The sequence below is a fragment of the Netta rufina genome, assembly GCF_964035555.1.
Source record: "Netta rufina genome assembly, chromosome: 1".
Lineage (NCBI taxonomy): Eukaryota > Metazoa > Chordata > Aves > Anseriformes > Anatidae > Netta > Netta rufina.
In genome coordinates this window covers 55,890,651-55,908,560 of record NC_140123.1, presented here as the reverse complement: position 1 = coordinate 55,908,560, position 17,910 = coordinate 55,890,651, and the positions used below count along the sequence as shown (strand labels likewise).

The 17,910-nt window shown below is 43.0% G+C and overlaps 1 protein-coding gene across 5 annotated transcripts in view; it reads right to left on the bottom strand.

The window, feature by feature from the left end:
* CLYBL (citramalyl-CoA lyase) overlaps nucleotides 1–17,910 on the bottom strand; it is a 155,043-nt gene that overhangs the window by 31,793 nt on the left and 105,340 nt on the right. The gene's annotated exons all lie outside the window — the stretch shown is intronic.

Here is a 17,910-nt window from a genome sequence, read left to right as displayed (position 1 = left end):
TAAGCATACATGCACTTTAGCACGCTGCAAGGGTCTGATTTTTCTGCTACTCTTTCCTGAAATCTTTGAGTTCTTTCTTTAAAAATTATTTGGTCTATTCAAGCCTTTTCTTTTTTGCACAATCCTTTTTCACTTTTCTGAAAGAGAGACTCTTCGTAACATAATGAGTCATCTAACTCGGTGCATCTCCAGCATCTGCTGCTTTTCTCTCTGCTCTGCTAATTGTCTTTACATGCGGTACATGGTCTATCAACACTGAAATGAAGCAAACTACTTCAGCAGCCAGTGTTAGAAACCAAGCTGCAATTTAATTATGCTCTGCTGAGGAATATTAACTCCTTTCCCCGTTTTCCTAGAAGTTTTATTTAAGATCTAGGAATGCATCACTGCTCCTATCACCAAAATTTTCCTATATTTTCTGGAGGACAAGATCTCTTTAAGCTGTTTATGAATATCTGGGAGCTGCTTGCTGCCACACAGCCTTAGCAAGCCTCTCCCCTCCTCCCTCTACCAGCGTGGACAATGTGGATCCTTAAGATCCATCATCTGGTGTCCAATGTCATCAGAGTTGGACAACTTCCACAGGCGATGACTGGGCGATGGCGTGGCTCCAGATGCCAGGAAGGTGGGAAACCAGAGGACCAGACCCTGAGCTCCCCCCAACCAGCAGCTCCGGACCCAGGGCTGGTGACTCCCCGTAGAGCTTTACAGATGCGAGCAGCGCATTTCTGCTGCGCCAGGGTATCCGGGATGCATACATTAGTGCAAGAGCAAGATATTTTTACAAGTTGTGGCTAAGATATTTTTGGAGTTGCATGTATCTCGCAGAAGTTTAACTAGAGGCTGCTAGAATGAATTGGCGCGTAGAAATACTCATGTAATCTGAGGGCTTAGCATAAATCTGTTTGTAGTAAAAATAATACAGCATGCTGTGTGTGTATACATAGATACAGAGACAGACTTATACCTTAAGACTATGTGTACAGAGAAGGTTTTTTTAATGACAGTACCATATACAACAGCTCCAATAAAAGAAAATTTTGTGCCTGTACGTAGGCAGCTATTCTTCTGTCTGCCAACTTTTATAAACACTTACAAAAGATATGTAAACAACCTTTCAATTAAGACAAATCAAGCTAACACTAATTTAAGCTGGCTGCAAGATGTAGTCTCTTTACTTTTTTTTCCCCTGGCTTTCTGAGGATTCTTTTTGTTTTGTGACAGATTAGCATCACAAACGAAAATTCTTTAGAAGCATTAGTGTTAATTAGTCTTCCTGGACCGTCCGAATGAGCTATTGCGTGATGAAATGAGACCACAAAATATTCAATCTGAAGTAATCAATGAAAAAAAAAAAAAGCCATGCGCTTCTTTCATCCAGCACATGATCTTAATTGTATGTTACAGCTATTTTTTATTGAAAAATATTTGAGTTTAAGATGCATTTTCTTGGTAATAAATAATTGTGAAAAAATGTTTACATGTAAGTGTCAATTTTTGTATTTTTATAAATGTATCGTTTTGCTGATGCTGATAATGAAACAGAAAACTGTCCACCAAAAGTATGTAACTGTAGCAAATTATCAATTCCTGTTCAGCTGCTGATTTCAGGAGAGGTGATTCTAAGTGAGATACGCATCAAACGTTTTGAAGATCAACAGATGTGCACCATCAGAAGTGTCATTTAATTATGGCTACAATTATTTAATAAATTATTCTGAAAAAAAATGTTAAGCCAAATAAGGCAAATATCAAAAAAGAAGAATGTTAAAGGCAAGCTAAGGGAAAATAAAAGCTTATCAGAAAGAAAACAACTGAGAGCTTGCACCCAGAGAAAGGTGGGGAAAAGTCTTCTAGATTAAAAGGTAGTCCTCAAACTGTAAGATTATTCTTGAGCAGAAAGAAAGAAAGGAAGGCCAAAGGCTTGGATAGAAAGAGCCAGCGTCCATCCCGAGGTGCTCAGAGCCCCCTAGGAACATAGAAGGCATTAAGAAAAAATCAGGTAAACTGCATTATGGCTTCTCCATCCTTCCTCTTTTCTTGAAGAGACTTTAACGATCTGTCCACAGTCTCAATAAAAGAAGGGGTTTTAGAGAGAAAATTTGGAACATTTTTTTTCTGATTTGTGCAAATACTGATTAACAGCTCTTATCTTACTTATCTGTATTAGTAAGCTAAAAAGTTAGTATTGTTCATGTGATCAGAATCCTACAGAGCTCCTGAAGTCCAAGAGTTTACAAGTCATGACCACAGTAAAATCATGCTTCTGCAAAAAAACTGTGATCATTTTCAAATTCCATCTTAAAGATGAAGGTTGTCACTTGGTAGATGTGTGTCCATGCAATGCATTTAGCACGGGATTTATGACACCAACTGCTCTGCAGGTGTCATACGCTATGCAACGCGCCCCCAGGAGGCCCTTCCACCAGGTGAGTTCTTGCACCATCTGAAAGAGAAGTCCTTAAACCACATTTCATGGGCACCTTTTTAAAGCAGAGGTTACCTCATGCAGTCCTGCACTCCCTTGTGAGATCATGTGAATTGATTCAACTTCTGTTTATGGACCCCCTGAGAAAATCAACACCATCAGGTAACTTAGCTCCCAACTCCACCTGAAGGTCTTGGGCCCCAGCTGTCTGAAAGACAGAGCTACTCATTTATATCCATCCTCTCCTTTGGAGCAGCAAACCATGTAGTTTCTCCAAACCAAAATGTGGTTTCACAGATGGGTCTCAGCAGGGATCGTGCCCCAAAAGAAGTGTGGGCAGGACTGCACCAAGTTCAGTTCTCTGCTCAGTCCTGAGACGGGGCTCCAGCAAGGCCTGCACACCTCCAACCACTCACATGTGCCACCTTATCATGCAAGACATATCCTCAGCTAAACAATAAAATAATACCATGCTGATATGGCTCACTGCTCCTGCTACTTCAGCTGCTGGAACTGAGGAAAAAACACAGAATAGTGATTACACTGTAGGTCCCTCAAAGTCAGCCTGCTCTAGAGGGTTGTCCCTACGCAAGGTGGCCCCTCAGCCCCACCAGGCGAGGGCACCGGGGATCGCTCCTCGGACCAGGTGCGTTTAGCATTGTAAAGTAGCCTGTAATTGCAGTAATTACTTCCATGGGAGAATAATGTTAGGAGAGCATGAACACAATTTTAGATGTCTTTAAGTTTAGAAGCTTGAAAGAAGTGGATGCCAGAAGCACTGAATAGATAGCTCTCCATGGGGTTGTTCAGCACAGGAAACTTTGATCTCACAAGCTTCGCACTAAATCGACACAACTCTTGCCTTCCCACAAAGCAAACCTGTTTTATACACATATTTCTCAGCCAGTACTTACCTTAACGAACACCCACCTCACTATCCTGGATTCTACCAGAGTTCCTTCCTCTTTCCCTACTAGAAGGGCTGCCTTCACTTGGACAGGTGTCCGCGGTGAGTCAAGGAGCCCCAAAAGCCCACTCCACCCCAAAGGCAGATTTTAGCACCTCCTGTAGGCAGCATTTTCTCAGATGCTCCTAATGACGTGAGGAAGCCAGTTACAGCTTGCTGTTCGCTCTTGGCAGCGTCCCCGAAGGATGGGCAGCAGTACAAAAGCAACTGCACCCCCTTCTTCTCACCCACACCCCCGAAGTGGGAGAGGGGAAGCAGCGCCAGAATGCCACATCCCGCACGTCCCTGACTCGGCAGCGACTAGCTGAGACAGAGACTGAGCCCTCGTATATAAAATCAGATTAATTCTATGACTCATGTATTCACGGCAAGGAGTGGGGACCTTTTGGAAATGACTTCAGTTGTTTTCTGTGGTCTGAACCCAATCTGAGGATGTGAATTTGTCCCTCCCTAGACCTATGATCAGTGTTAAGGAAACTGTGATTTTTTTTCTCCTGTTTAAAAGAGGCACCTGAGGAGGTGGTTATTTTCTAGGTCAAATCTCCCCTGTGCTAATCCTATGGTCACAGTATTTGTACATCACTAATAGATGAATTGTACATTACTGGTGCAATATAATACACATCTTCATAGGCACGTAGAGAAGAAACCTTAATTATTTATTGGTGTTCTTCGAAACCGTTTTAAGTTCCTCATTTAGATATTCCTGATTGCAGCGGAACAAATTACTGGAACTTGTGGCATTTCTTTTCCCTCACTGCATTTTTTTTTTCTCATGAAATCAATTATTTTTAATGCTGGGCTGGCTGAGAAGGTGCTCCGCAGTGGGGCTTCTGGAATATCTGCAAAATTTAAAGTAAGGTTGGTGCATATTTCCCAATCAAAGTATAAGATAAATCAATTTGTGTTTATTTCTGCAAGATCTGAGCAGTCCCTACTCTCTCCTGCTTATTCCTACCCCATGCCTCATTTGTCCCCCACACAAAAGCTTTCAATGCATCTGCTTCTAAAATCAGGAAGCAAACTGGATCACAGAGCAATCACATTCAAAAAACTTGTTTTTACTTTATTTCTGGGTAGGGAAGTAGGATTTTTTTTTTTTAAGACCAGACAATTTCAGCATTAGCCATACAAAAAATTGCATTGCTGCGAGCAAGGGGATTGCAAAGGATGACAATAAACAGCGAGGAGGGGAAACATGGAAAGAAGAACTTCTGCTGTTTTTATTTTATTTATTTATTTATTTATTTTCCTGCAGCACAGCTGTCCCTGGAGAACCAGAGCCAGCCAGCTCAGCACCCACGATTTCACTTCTTTCCTGCTAATGAGGAGGGTAGCAGGTAGGATTCAAGCAAGTGCCTGCACCCCATAGCAGTCATCACTAAGAGCCCCCGTTCTTATATCCACACTTAATTATCCATACCATTACCTCAGCAGAGCTGATGGGACCCTCTGGAAGCAGGGCACATTGATTACTTGGCTACCACAACTCTTCCCTTATGTTCGGTTGCTCCCTCCATAACCTCTTTTCCAGGCTTGAGCACGAGGGCTCCTTCACCTGTGTTTCCAACACCTACTGATAGATCCATCCAAGTCCAAGTCCCACACGGATTTAACCTACTTCAAGCGGTCTGTCAGGCTTGGAGCTCAAATCCTTTGTCTGGCTTATCACATATTTTTTTTCTCACTTTTTGGACAATGATTCTGTCAAATGCAATGCCAATACAAGACTAATAAAATAGGCTCAGACCATTTTAAATACACATAATAAATGTTGGGGCCAGCCCGGACCCTGCCTTGGTACCGATTTAGCTGTAAATTTACTTAGCACCAATAACATGAAGTTAATGCAAAACTTTGGTAGGTTTCTGCAGCATGGGCACACAAACGGGCTTGTTGTCCCTCTTGAGGCCACTGGACTACTATGGACTACTCCACCATACTAAGGGTGCTGTACTAGGTACATCAGTACCAGGAAAGTGTTGCAAAAGGTGTGTCTTACCAAAGTCTCTTTCTTTTCTGGTTCCTCATTTGAACTATCATCCTCCTACATGGGCTTCAGACCCCTAGCATTCTCTTCAAAATGATTCACAAGGTTTTAAAGTCCCCTGTGCAATTTGTCGTAAGTCTTCAGGTATATTAAAGCTTTCTACTTCCTTTTAATTTTCTTGAAAAATGTTAAGTTGCTCTATTTTAAAATTATTGGTGTTCATCACTTCATTATATTTATTAATATCATATTTTTTTTAAATCCTGTGTCACTTCATGCTCTCAGCATCACCTTTTCCAATATAATCCTCATTTCCAACTGAGTGATTTGATCTTTGCTTTAAGATAATTTTTCATCTGTTGCTTACTTGGCTTAATTTCTTCCTGACCAGGTTTCACAGCTTCAGATTCTGTGTTGGCAGTTTCTTGGCCAGTTTTCATTTCCTGTTGACCAGATAAAATCTCTGCCAGTATGGAAGCTAAGTCCTCTATCGCTGCCCAAGCAAGAATCAGGCGTGCTGAATCTACACTCAGTATACACTTAACATAAATCTACAGTTAATACAAAGCTAATCCTCTTTGGAATTATCATCCACCCCACCATAAGCTTTGCCACATTTTGTGAGTGCTTATGAATATTAATTAATTATTCTAGCCCACTTGCATGCATGTTTGTAAATAGACAGCTATTAGGATAATTAAAATAGCAAGACAACAGTATCAAAATGGCTTCAGTCCACTTGATCACCAGCAGCGATATAAATACGTATTTTTAAGAACACTGCTTCTGCCTGTGCTTCTCAGGACAGGTGACTGCTCACCCCCATCTGCAGGTGGACCTACTTTCTGGCTATTACAGCATAACACCTATAGGCAGAATTGCTGCAGAGCCCCAGGCAGGTTGAGCCCCATTGTTCTACACCCCATTCAGCTTAACACAACCCCCTGATCTATCCACAACGTTCAGCTCAGCATTTTTATCCTGAACAATGGGGAAGCAAGGAGGATAAACGGGTATTTTAACCTTTGTTCTGCCTACGTAGTCCTCGTCCACCAGTGGTTTGCAGCATTGGAGACAAACCTCTTGTATGCGATTGCTTTCCCAACACCGTTCCCCTGCTGACAAGGCTATGATGACGGGCACTGTTTGCTGGTATCCTAACCTGGGTTTTAAACAGAGCTTTCTCTTGGGAGATGCCCTTTCTATTATCCGTATAACTCCTTTTGCTCCATCTCTCCATGCCTTATGATGCTGTGGCATGCTCTCCGGGCTGACCATGGGACAAAATTTGTACAACGTCTTCTTCTGCAGTCCCATCTCCCAAGGATCTCCAGCTCCCGTCAAGCTGCGGTTGCACTTTTTGCACTGCTACTAGTCAAACAAGTTATTGAAATGTTTTTGTTTGTTTTTTTGCTGTTTCCCTCCCTCGCCTTCAGTCGATGTTTGTAAAGCATTTAACACTACACCAGGCGGGTTAATTTACTGCACTGGTAAAACAGGCTATTTGGAGTGTCTTGCAACACTGACATGTTTTCAGCTTGAAAATCAGATGTCTCCATCCCAAAGGAAAGAATTCCTGCCAAAGCTTTGTTTATATCGATGCCAGGTGCAATCTGGCCCAACAGTGGTAATGACATATGAACACTAAACAGTTTGTAAAAAGCATGCTTCAAAATGAAATCTGAATCCTATATATAAAGACCCAGGTAAGGGTCTTACTATGAATTTGCCTGGTGTAGGAAAGTATTTCTTTGTAGAAACATTAATTTGGCTTCTGGGCTCCCTTTAGTGTTATTAGTGGCTTCTGATTTCAATTTTTTCATTACAGATTGTTTTTCTTTTGCTTCTGGTAGAGTTCTCAAAGCCACAGGTTTATTGTGTGGAAATATTTTAACAAAAATTACTGTAATTACTGTGTTTAATACTTTATTTTGAACATGGCTCTTGCACGTATGATTAACAAAGGAAACCTTTCCTCTTTTTGCCTCTGTAGAGAGCAACCCTGATTTGGTGCAAATTAGAAAGACTGCAAAGCAACGTGCCCTGCAGCACCTCTTGAAACAGAGTTGCCAGAACTGAATCGCATGATTTTTTCAGACCTCTCCTTTTCAGGCAAAGTTCAAAATCGGCTTTCATCCCCAAAGGAGATTTTTCGGTTACTGCTGGCTCCACGGAGGGAAAAAAATTGTTAAACCTGTATGAGAGTCGCGACCCTTAGATTAAGCAACTCCCTGCCCATAACGTGAGAGCATCAGAAACCCTGGTAGGCTGTAACTTGCATATGCTCACCAGAGCTCTGTGATGGCGACATCCTCGTTGCCACTTTTAAACCTAAAAGTCAGACAAAACTGGGGAAAACAACAGCGTGGAAGGCAGCATTTCACATGGAGGGGTTTTAAGAACATGCCCAGATTTTGTTTGCAAGTATGTATAAAATCGACACTCCCACCAAATCAGCAGCCATTTACACAAAGATATAGCCCTTGAAATCAATGATATTTATACAGTGATCAGGTTCTTAATCCTTTCAGAGGGGCAACGCTAACCAAAACCCGTGGCTGCTGGTCAGTGCTCGTGCTGTAATGCTCATTGTGGGCTACGCTTCAGACAGACACCGAGCACGTCATTTGCCCACAGAGCATCCTGTAACATCACAGGCCATTTTAAAAATGCGTGGAGAACACCAACAATAAGGGACTACTTGACAAAAAGCTATTCATGTGCGCAACCCATTGCCTCACCACATACCTAAGCGGGAGCCACTGGGGTTGGGTTTTGTCTTCAGCAGAGGGAAATTTTCAGGATGCCTTTCCCATGTGTTTGGAGCAAAATCCTGAGACAAGTATGCCTTTAAAATGAGAGCTAAACCACTGAATACTGTAACTCAAACTTCAGAAATCATGATTCTTGAATCGGTGCCTCAGCAGAAAAGGAAGGACTCAGATTTGCAGATGGCAAGTCGCTTGCTGCAATCTGAAAGGGTCTATACTATAATGGCAAAAAATATGACTATATACACTTTCTTCCTCTGTCCATCTGCCACTGTTATAGTCTAGTGTGGGGGTGATTTTATTTAAATTTGGACTGTTTGCAGGCTGATTTCTCATTTCTGCAATCATTAGGTTTGTTACAAAAAGAGTAAATAGATTTAAAAAAAAAAATAAAAACAACTGCTGCCTTGGTGCTGTGTGACTTAAATAGTGAAATCATTGCAATAGACTCCCACTGAAGAAATCCACATACATCTGCTGCTGGTCTGCACGGCATCTCATCCTGTGATTGTGTATGTGCATCTATGTATGGAGTGCTTGGAAATCTTCACAATGCTTGTAGCTGTTTTCTGAAATGGGAGACGCAGAAGAGCAGTAATGACCAGAAAGACCAAGGAGAAAAGAATTAATAATAGAAAAGGAATAATGAAAATGGATATTTAATTTGTTAATATTTAAAGGTCATATGAAGAGTCATCTTGTTTTACTCTCTTATTATTCACCTTCACCCAGGCAAACTGCATGGTAGCTTGCCACGGTTTCCCCCGCACTCATTTTGCAAGAAAAAAATGTCAGTGGGCAGAGGTGTACGTTTATCAAGATGCAGAGGCATTGGAAAGTCATCAGGAACTGTGACTGCACTTCTCCCCTTACTCAAGACTTGCCAAGAACAGGACTTGTAGATGGAGATTTGGTTTTGCAGAGGGATGAGAAGCCCTTGTGCCTTCCCCTTGCATGTCCCGGGTCCTGCGTGGCGAAGCCTCTGCTGGGAGCAGTGCTTCTCACAGACAAACTCCCCAGGTCCAGGCTGGTCCTGCATGCTGTCACTGCACCTTTGGGCTCTCAGCGGCACTGAGGCACCACAGAGATGTCCCCACCACCCCGCAGGGTCACCCCCTGTTGTGCCCCCTCCCCGAGGCAAGCTAGCGGCTGCAGGGAACAGCAGCAGCTGGCGAAAACAGCCAGCTCTGCCAGGCTGGCGGCAAAGGAATAAAACAGATTACAACAAATGATGGAAATTGCCTCCTTAATATTTTACATTTTTTAAAACGGCCTGTGATGTTACAGGAGGCACAGTGGTTTTAGGGCCTGTGGGCTGCTGGCTCAGGGGCTCTGAAAAATTAATAATCCGAAGGCAGACTTTTAAAGGGTTCGTTTTCAATAGCTTGTTCTGTGAAAATTAGAAGGTATCAAATAAAATTATTAGCAAACATGGATTCCTCTCTCTTTTGCTTTGTAGAGAGAGTGGCAGCGTTCATGCTGGAAACTCAGGCTCACCAGGACAACAAAGATTTTTGATCTCTGTTTTCTGCACCCTGGAAAAAAAACTGAGGCAACCACCAAGCAGGTTTAATTCTGCTTTTAATTGCACAGTAACTACACTAGTGAAGGGCGAAGAAGAGTCTGGCTCATTGTTTGGCAGCAGCTTGCAAGGCATATATCTGGGTGTAAGTTATCTGCCCAGCCTAAATACTAAGCCCTAGTCACCTTCTGGATGGCCCATCTTATATATACATCTTTTTCCTTTAAAATTTAAAAGGAACTTTGATTGGTTTTTAGTTTGCATTCAGTATTTTCTCTCCTTCAAAATGTAATTGATGTAACACAGCATTCATGTTGTTCTGAAGTCAATGAAAACAGTGCTAAGGAGGGATGAAGAGCATTATTTGCTGTGGATCTGTAAATATGTAAACATTTATGCATTTCTTTAATTGAGAAAATGAATAGGCAGGTGATATTATGTTACATAACTCTAGAATTAGAATCTGAGCCTAGAACTTATGTAAAAAATAAACGTGTTTTAAGCAAGATTTAAACAATCCAGCACCTTTGTCACTTTTTCCTGTGTCAAGTGGGCACAGACTGCAGCGATCCCAAGAAGGAGGCTTTTCACATTCATTTCTACCAGTAGCAACCCAAGACGCGAGAGGGTGAAGAACAAGGGTCATATTTATAATCTGGAATGCTGTAAAATATCTCTCTTCAAGTTTTCAGCTGAACTGAGATATTTATCTTAACGAGATCTAATTAGACCTTATTTCCATAGCATATCAATTATTTTCCTCATTAGAGTAGCTAATGCCATGTTCAGATATCATGGCAATCAAGCTTGTGATTTCTGGAAAAACTGGTTAGAAGGCTTAGTATTAAGCGCGTTTCCAACTGTGAAATTTATCCTTCCGAGCAATGCCTCCCAGTTTACTCACTTTGTTCCAGGATTCTCCGCAGCATATGGCCACTGGAACCCATTAAATAACAAGAAGTAAGACAAAGTCAGCGATGAGTCAAAAATAGCTGCACTAGTGAATCGCCTTTCAAAATTCTGTCTTTAACAAGAAAAATAATGAAGAGTAAGACATGCAATTAGAAGAAATTAAGGTCAATTTTCAAGCCGGGTTGCCTACACGGTGGTTTCTAAATCCACGTTGGGCACCTCAAATAAAAGCAGTCTGATTGAACACCTGCAGCTCCTGGCAATGCACTCAGGCATACAAGGCAGCCAGGCAATTCTTGTACACAAAGTCTCTACTTCTCATTTTTATTTTCCCGATTACCTAAAACTCCTAAAACTCCAGGCCCTAATCACCAGATCGACATGTTCCTTTCTCCTCCTAAGGAAGACACCCAGTGCATGGCCATGTGCGTGCCATATACTTGTTGGACAAGTACCATTTCCTCAGCATGGGGTGAAAACACTTTCTTAGTACAATATATTTGGGCAAAACCCTCCTCTCTGCTTTTTACCACTGCAGACTTCCCTAGCCAAGAGGTGGGATTCCTCTCACCCAGCCTGAGTCATCTAAAAGTCAGGTGTCCACTCCACGTTTTTTCTAGGGTCTTGCTACAGTCAACAGGGATGGGTTGGTCTGTCTGGAAGGAGATTTACCTTGCTCTAGAAAATAATTTGTTCTTTGGAGGCATCCAGCTCCCTTGGGTGCCTCAGCAGCTGGTTCAGATGAAGTGCCTTCTTCCTAGAGAGCTCCAACAGGTGAGGTGAACCTCAGCCCAGTGTGGTGCCACCTCCTGGATGAGACACATGACATTTTGCTGCTATGAAAGGTCCAATGTGTTGCTAGAAGACTACCACACTAACAGTGGACCTGCAGGACAAGCTGAATCTGTAGATGTATGCTGCAAGAGTGAGAGGAGGAGGAAGCTTTCATTTACACCCATGCCTTAATCAAACACAAGGCAACCACATTTACCTACTCTCCTTTAAAACACACCCAAGTGCACCAAACGGGTGTATTTCAAATGAGGTAGAGCAAACAAGCAAGCTTCTGAATAAACTGAATTTTTTATATAATGCATTTCGGAGTTTTGTTGTCATTACTTTTCTTTTCTTTTTTTTTTTTTTTTTTTTTTTACTCTTGTACCCAGCTCCCTTCATTTGCGAGTGAAAAGATGCTTCATCTGGTCATCTGAATAGTATATTCAAACAAAATGTCCCAGGAAATAAACAGTTATGCTCTTCTGACCTGTGTTACAAAAAATGTTACGTAGATTCCACAAGCCACAAATACTGCGATCATTTCTGTCCCTACACAGTTACCTTATACATAAAAAAATCTTTAATTTTTCTGGGCATATTCAGGTATAACACAGCTCGGAATTTGGCCACACAACTCCTAATTGCTTTAAAACTATATGGATGGTAACGGTGCCAGAAGACAATTTAGTTTGCTCTCGTTCATACTGAGCTGAAGTTGTTTGGTTTTCTTAAAAGAAATAAAACTGATAATTGTCACTACAGTAAGTAAATATGTCTGAATACACGCAGAAAGCAGATCTATTGGGTAAGAAGGTTACAGAATCTCATTTTGTGGTCCATCTGCTCCCTCTTTGCTTCCCAAGCCAACAGACACTAATCTGGGATGAAGAAACTGACAGGACATGGGGGAGGAGTAGACGGTCACGATTACGAATAATTTCAGGCTTTTTGATACACATTCTCATGCCATTATGATATTACAAAATGAAATTAATGCAATGGAGTCAGGAGGACAATTCAAACAATTACGCATTATGACAGAATTGTATTGTTCAAGATTTCCCCTTAATTTCAGTGCAATTCATATATTTTACCTCTGATCCCAATTCAATTGAAATTGATGTTGAAGGGGAGAAAGGTACATTGCTGTAAAAGACTGTTAAGCAGACTGTGAGCAGAAATAAAAGGTAAAATAATCAGATTGAGCTAAGAGAAGTATCCAGGTTACTCCCTCCTTTTTTTTTTTTTTTTTTTCCTTTTTGTTCTAATTTGCATCTGCGCTGATGGTCTTGAGGAAAATGTGAGCATCACCCCAATGAAAATTTTCTAGCAACCCTAGTGTGAAAAAAAAAATCAAAAGCTGTGCAGGACTATGAGAAGTAATACAAAAGAGCTAAAGATAAAAACAAAATTCAAAGCCACGGCTCATCAGCGAGAAAGACAAAGCAGAAGCGGCAGTGTGGCTAACCGGGGATGGCAAATGGGAAAGGGATGCACGGTGTGACATAGCGCGGGTGAAGAGACAGCCAACGGAGCTCCCTGTGCGGCCCTGCCACAATGGTACTGCCAGTATCTGGTTATTTTTAATTCTGGGCTCTTTCTCATTAAAAGGACCGTAATAAAGAGAAATATGTTTGTGTGGAAGCAAGAAAGACCAAGGTTAAAAAAAAAAAAAAAGGAGAGGAAAAGAGATAAATACGTATTGTTTGGCTGAACTGTGATTAAGATGTGAGGCATCTACAAATAATTTAAGCATGTTAACACTGCATTGGAAGTGGCAAATTACTGGATGCAGTAAAAAAGAAGCACCACTAGCATTTTGGATAAGTACCAGAAAGAAGTTACAAGAAGTAAAGCCATTGCCAGTGGGAAAGTGCGTCCCACGGTTAAAGCACCTAATCCCAGGCTAAAATCATTTTGTCCACAGACACAGTGTAAGGTCTCTTTATCAAGGGAAAGCTGTCTGTACCTTCTGGAAGGATAACTTTAGCCTAGATCAAAGGCTGGGAACAGGCACAGAAACAACTGGACTTCCCCCACAAGCTTTTTCTTGGGTCTCTTCTCACCCCCTTTCCACACCCAGTGCTCCAAAGCTATGGTCCCTGGACGTCCTTTGGTCCTCGTGTACAGGCCTATGGTGATTCATGAGGAAATTTGCTTAGGTTTGACCCTTCCTTGCCCACCACAGAAAACCTGATCTGCCTCAGTATCTCCTCAGATGCTACAGCACAGGCTGCCCACACCAAATGTTAATATGGTGCCGTGGATCACTGAGCCAGCAGCTCCAGCTGAACATGAGGGACAAGGCCTGGCAGCAGCCAGGTTCCTGGGGAACACCAGCATTTGTCCAGGGCACTGAATGCCCTTGGCTTGTGGAGGCAGTATCTACACAGGGATGACTGGGAGCAGTTCAAGACATTGCTGTGCACATTTCTCGGGGCTACTTTGGGACACTGGAGCAGCAGACAGTCAAGAGAAAGCTCTGAGCTAAGCCTACCAAAGGGTCAAGGGCAATGGTGGCATCTGAGGGATTTAAAGGAGCTTCCCTGTGTCCAGACAGGGACACAGACACAGCTGTGAATGTGACAGGAGGCTCCCTGGAGAAGCAGCCTTCCTTTCACTGAGGACACCTCAGTTCTTTCCAGAAGATGTCAGTGACAGAGAGGAGATGACTGGAAGGAACTGCTTTGAATGGTTATTTACCCGAGATGTCCAACTGGCCTGGACTCCCACATCCCTCAGTGTGGAAGCACTATTTGGTGACCCCCTTGCCTCACGGTTGTTGGTTTTTGTTTGTTTATTTGTTTTTCTTTCTGGAGGAAAAGGCATCTTTTTGCAGCTCTGTTCACTCCCCCACCCATGTTAGCAGTCTCAGCCTCGCAGGCTCCCAGACAGCCCTGGTGCAGGGTCTGAGCTTTCCTTTCCTGCTCCTGCTCCATGGTGGGCCTTTCTCCTCACTGATTTGCCCTCCCTGGGGTTAATGGTGATGAATCATGGTGTTGATTTTGTGAGACCCAAGACTTCCATACCGCAAAGCACATACGTTCCCTTCTACCTATAACTGGAAGGAGTGGCAGTATCTGTGTTTAACAGCCCTTGACTGGAACCTGTCACAAATACCACGAAGCTCTACTGCTTTTTGGACTGCTGTACATTTCCACAACAGTGAGAGGGAAAAGAACCTAGCTATGCACTGGGTGAAACAGCGCTGCTTCTGACTTGCTTGGAAGATGCCACTTGATAATTTTTCTTATTTGAAGCATCTTGGCATCTGCGGCCAAAGCCAGACAACTCAAGGACACAGCTGGTCCTACAGGCTCTAGAGAAAGCCTGGGAACAAAAACAGGGCTGCAGTGGTGAGAGAAGACTCAGCAGAGTGGACGTGCAAAATCAGACTTGGCAGAGAGAGCCACCGCAAGCATGGAGCACAGCCAGGCTTCAGTGGGCGCCTCAGTGGAAAACCTAAGTGCCTTTGTCCAGGACATGATCACCAGAGGTCAGCAGACGGATAACACAGGAACAACTTTCTCCTCCACAAAACCCCATGTCCAGCTTTTAGAGCCCACCTCGGTGCAGGAAAGCCCAACACAAGCAAAGACAGCTTTGACAACCCTTGTGCCCATCACCCATGGGATGCTTTGCTGGCTTTCACGTTGCAGCCCTGCGTGGTGGCCATGGCATTCGCAGCCCCAATCTCACTTGTAGGGTCTTTGCTTTGACCAGACGTGTGCCCCACGTGGCATAAACACTGCATCATGAGTCCTGCCCAGCTTTGCAGATGTACCTGGCCCAGACCTGCTCCTGTCAAATCAGTAGCACACTGCATCAGGCAGTGCTGGCCTAGGACCAAATGGCTTGGGGAGAGCTTGCTACCCAGAGTGGTGAGACCTGGCATGCAGCACACAGATGGAAAGGGTTAAACCTCTGTCATTTGCTGTTTGCTTTCATTGACTACAAATCCCTTTCTGGGGAAAATAAAAAAACATCATGTCTTGTGCTAGATCAGAGAATTGGAAGATTGTGAGAAATACTTTACACTATAAGTCCCTATAAGTACTAAACAAAAATAAAAGTTCTGGAAAAATTCAGATTCTACTTCTCTGCACTTTCATCTCAGGACCCACTTTTTGATACAGCCAAGCATTACAACTAAATATTGGGTGACTTCTAACTTGTGGCAATTCCTTTCCTTTCACGTTTATGCAGCTACTTGTGTATCGTTGTTTAGATGCAGGCATCTATGCCAAACACGAGATGCGTGGCTTCTAAAATCCAGGCAGGTTAACACACGAGAAGGAATTGCTTCTCATGGTAAATTAACACATGCAGCGACTTCTCGGGAAGGACACAATGCCAGCCAAAATAGCATAGGTGGCTGGGCTGAAGGAGCTAAGCAATCCACTGGACAGGCCTAGAAGAAACCGCTGCCAACCATACATGTAAGAGAAAATATTCACTGTTGTGAAACACTCACTGAATATGGTAATGAGCAGAAGTAGCATGCAAATACGGCTGTTCGGATTAATGAATTAAAGGCAACAACAATTTCTATTGGTTCATAAGGAAGGCAAGCTGAAAAGGGGTTTTCTGCAGATAGATCAAAATACGTTTTGTAAAGGAGAAAACAGATAATATATACTTTATCGTGTCCAATGTATTTAGGGACAGTCTGATTTAGGAGATTTAATGGCACTATTCCTGCTTTGCACAAGTGTCAGAGAAGCACCAGCCCCCCTTGGTTCCAGCCCCTATGAGGCAAGTGTCATGCCCTGCACAGCGCCAGACCTGCACCCTTCCCACCAAACCAGCACTTGCTTCCCGATGGCTCCATCTCCAAAAGGTGTAAACAGGCCTTCATTTGAGCTCGTCACAGATTCAGATTTATTCTTTTATCTTCGGTAATTTGGAGATTTTTTTTTTTTCCCCCACAGATAGTTTATGTGTTCCACTCGCTGCTATTCGATAGAGAAAGTCTCTTGGGCTTTTTGCCCTTTGTATTTCCTCTCTTCTTTCATGTGGAGAAGACTGCCAACGTGGGATTTGCAAACTGCTGCCAATATGGGATTTGTGCTGCTGCGGCTGCCAATCTTTAATTTAGCATATGTATAAAGCTAATTTTTGGACACGATGCTAGTGCCTGGCATCTCTGCAGGAATCAGCCAGGTTGTAATGTTTGTATTGTACTGCACTATAAAAAACAATAAAAAGAAAATATAAAAGAGAAAGCCTTTTATCTCTAGCTTTATAGATACAGATATGGTCTAAATACTTGTATTCTCCCTCTGCATCTAAAATTCGCTTCCCCCGCTCGGTGCTGCAGTCCTTTCTTTTAGATTTGCTGTGTGTGTTGCCTGCAGTAAGAGCCAATGATAGGCTTCTGCTCCCTACTGAGCATATCTTCATATTAAAATGTATAAATGCAACTCTTTAGCAAGAGAAAAAAAAAAAAAAAAAGACTAGTTTTCCTTTAATTATATTTAAACTGCACAGCCACATGTGCGAAGTAATACTTTCTCCTCATTTTTTTTTTTTTTTTAATTTTAATGCAGAGAGTCAGAGCGAGAAATCTAATCGTTCAGGAAGCATTTTTCTTACAGAAAGCATAAGCTCGAATACCCTCCTTTGGCAAGGACATCTGCTGTTCAGGAGGAGGTTCCTGCAGTGAATCCTCTAAGATGCAGCGGGGCCCTTCTGGCCCCCGGTCAGGACTGGGAGTGAGCCGGACCCTGGCTCCGGGAGCACCCCATGCAGAGGACCCCGTGCCCAAATGGGGGAGCCCCTCGGGTGAGCCCCAGAAGAAGGGGACAGGGTGGGTGGAGGAGATGAGCTTCACGCTGTAGCAGGACAAAGGCCGCACCACCAGGAGGTCCCAGTGGTCCTAAACATAACTGGGGTTTAGGGGAGAGTCCCTGGGGCCAGCTCGCGGCTCTTCCTTACAGAGGGGATTTACCCAAGGTGGTATCTGAACCATTGCACTTGAAGGATGGACATTCACCCGAAGAAGCACAGGCGTGAGGGGAACAGTGGTTTGGAAGAGGATGGCAGGCCACAATAATGATGAACCGAACTAGTGGCTTAAAGCTGGGCCTGCTGAGTGCACCGAGTCTGAGCATCTGTCCCCAGATACCAGGGAAAAAGTCACCACAGGCACAGAGAAATACCAGAACGGCACATTTGCTTTTTTCCAGATATTTAATCTTCTGCCAGGCTGTGGAAACTATTTTGATTTTATTATTCTATCAATAATTTATCGGATTATTCATTTTCTTAATTTCTTTTTCCATGGTACCTATTAGGGAAAGGAAAACAGCACTGCGCTGTCCTGGCATCACTTATTTGTTTTAATTATGGCAGTGCCAAGTGCCATAAGGAGACGGGGTTATTGTCACCACTGCTCCCGAAGGCCTCTCTCCCCAGGTGGATGAAGAATGAGCGAGGCACGCAGGTGATGTGTTCGCTGTAACGAGAGGGACAAAACCACGAGAGGGACAAAACCACGAGAGAGACAAAACCACTGCTGGGCAAAAAACAAATCGAGAGTAT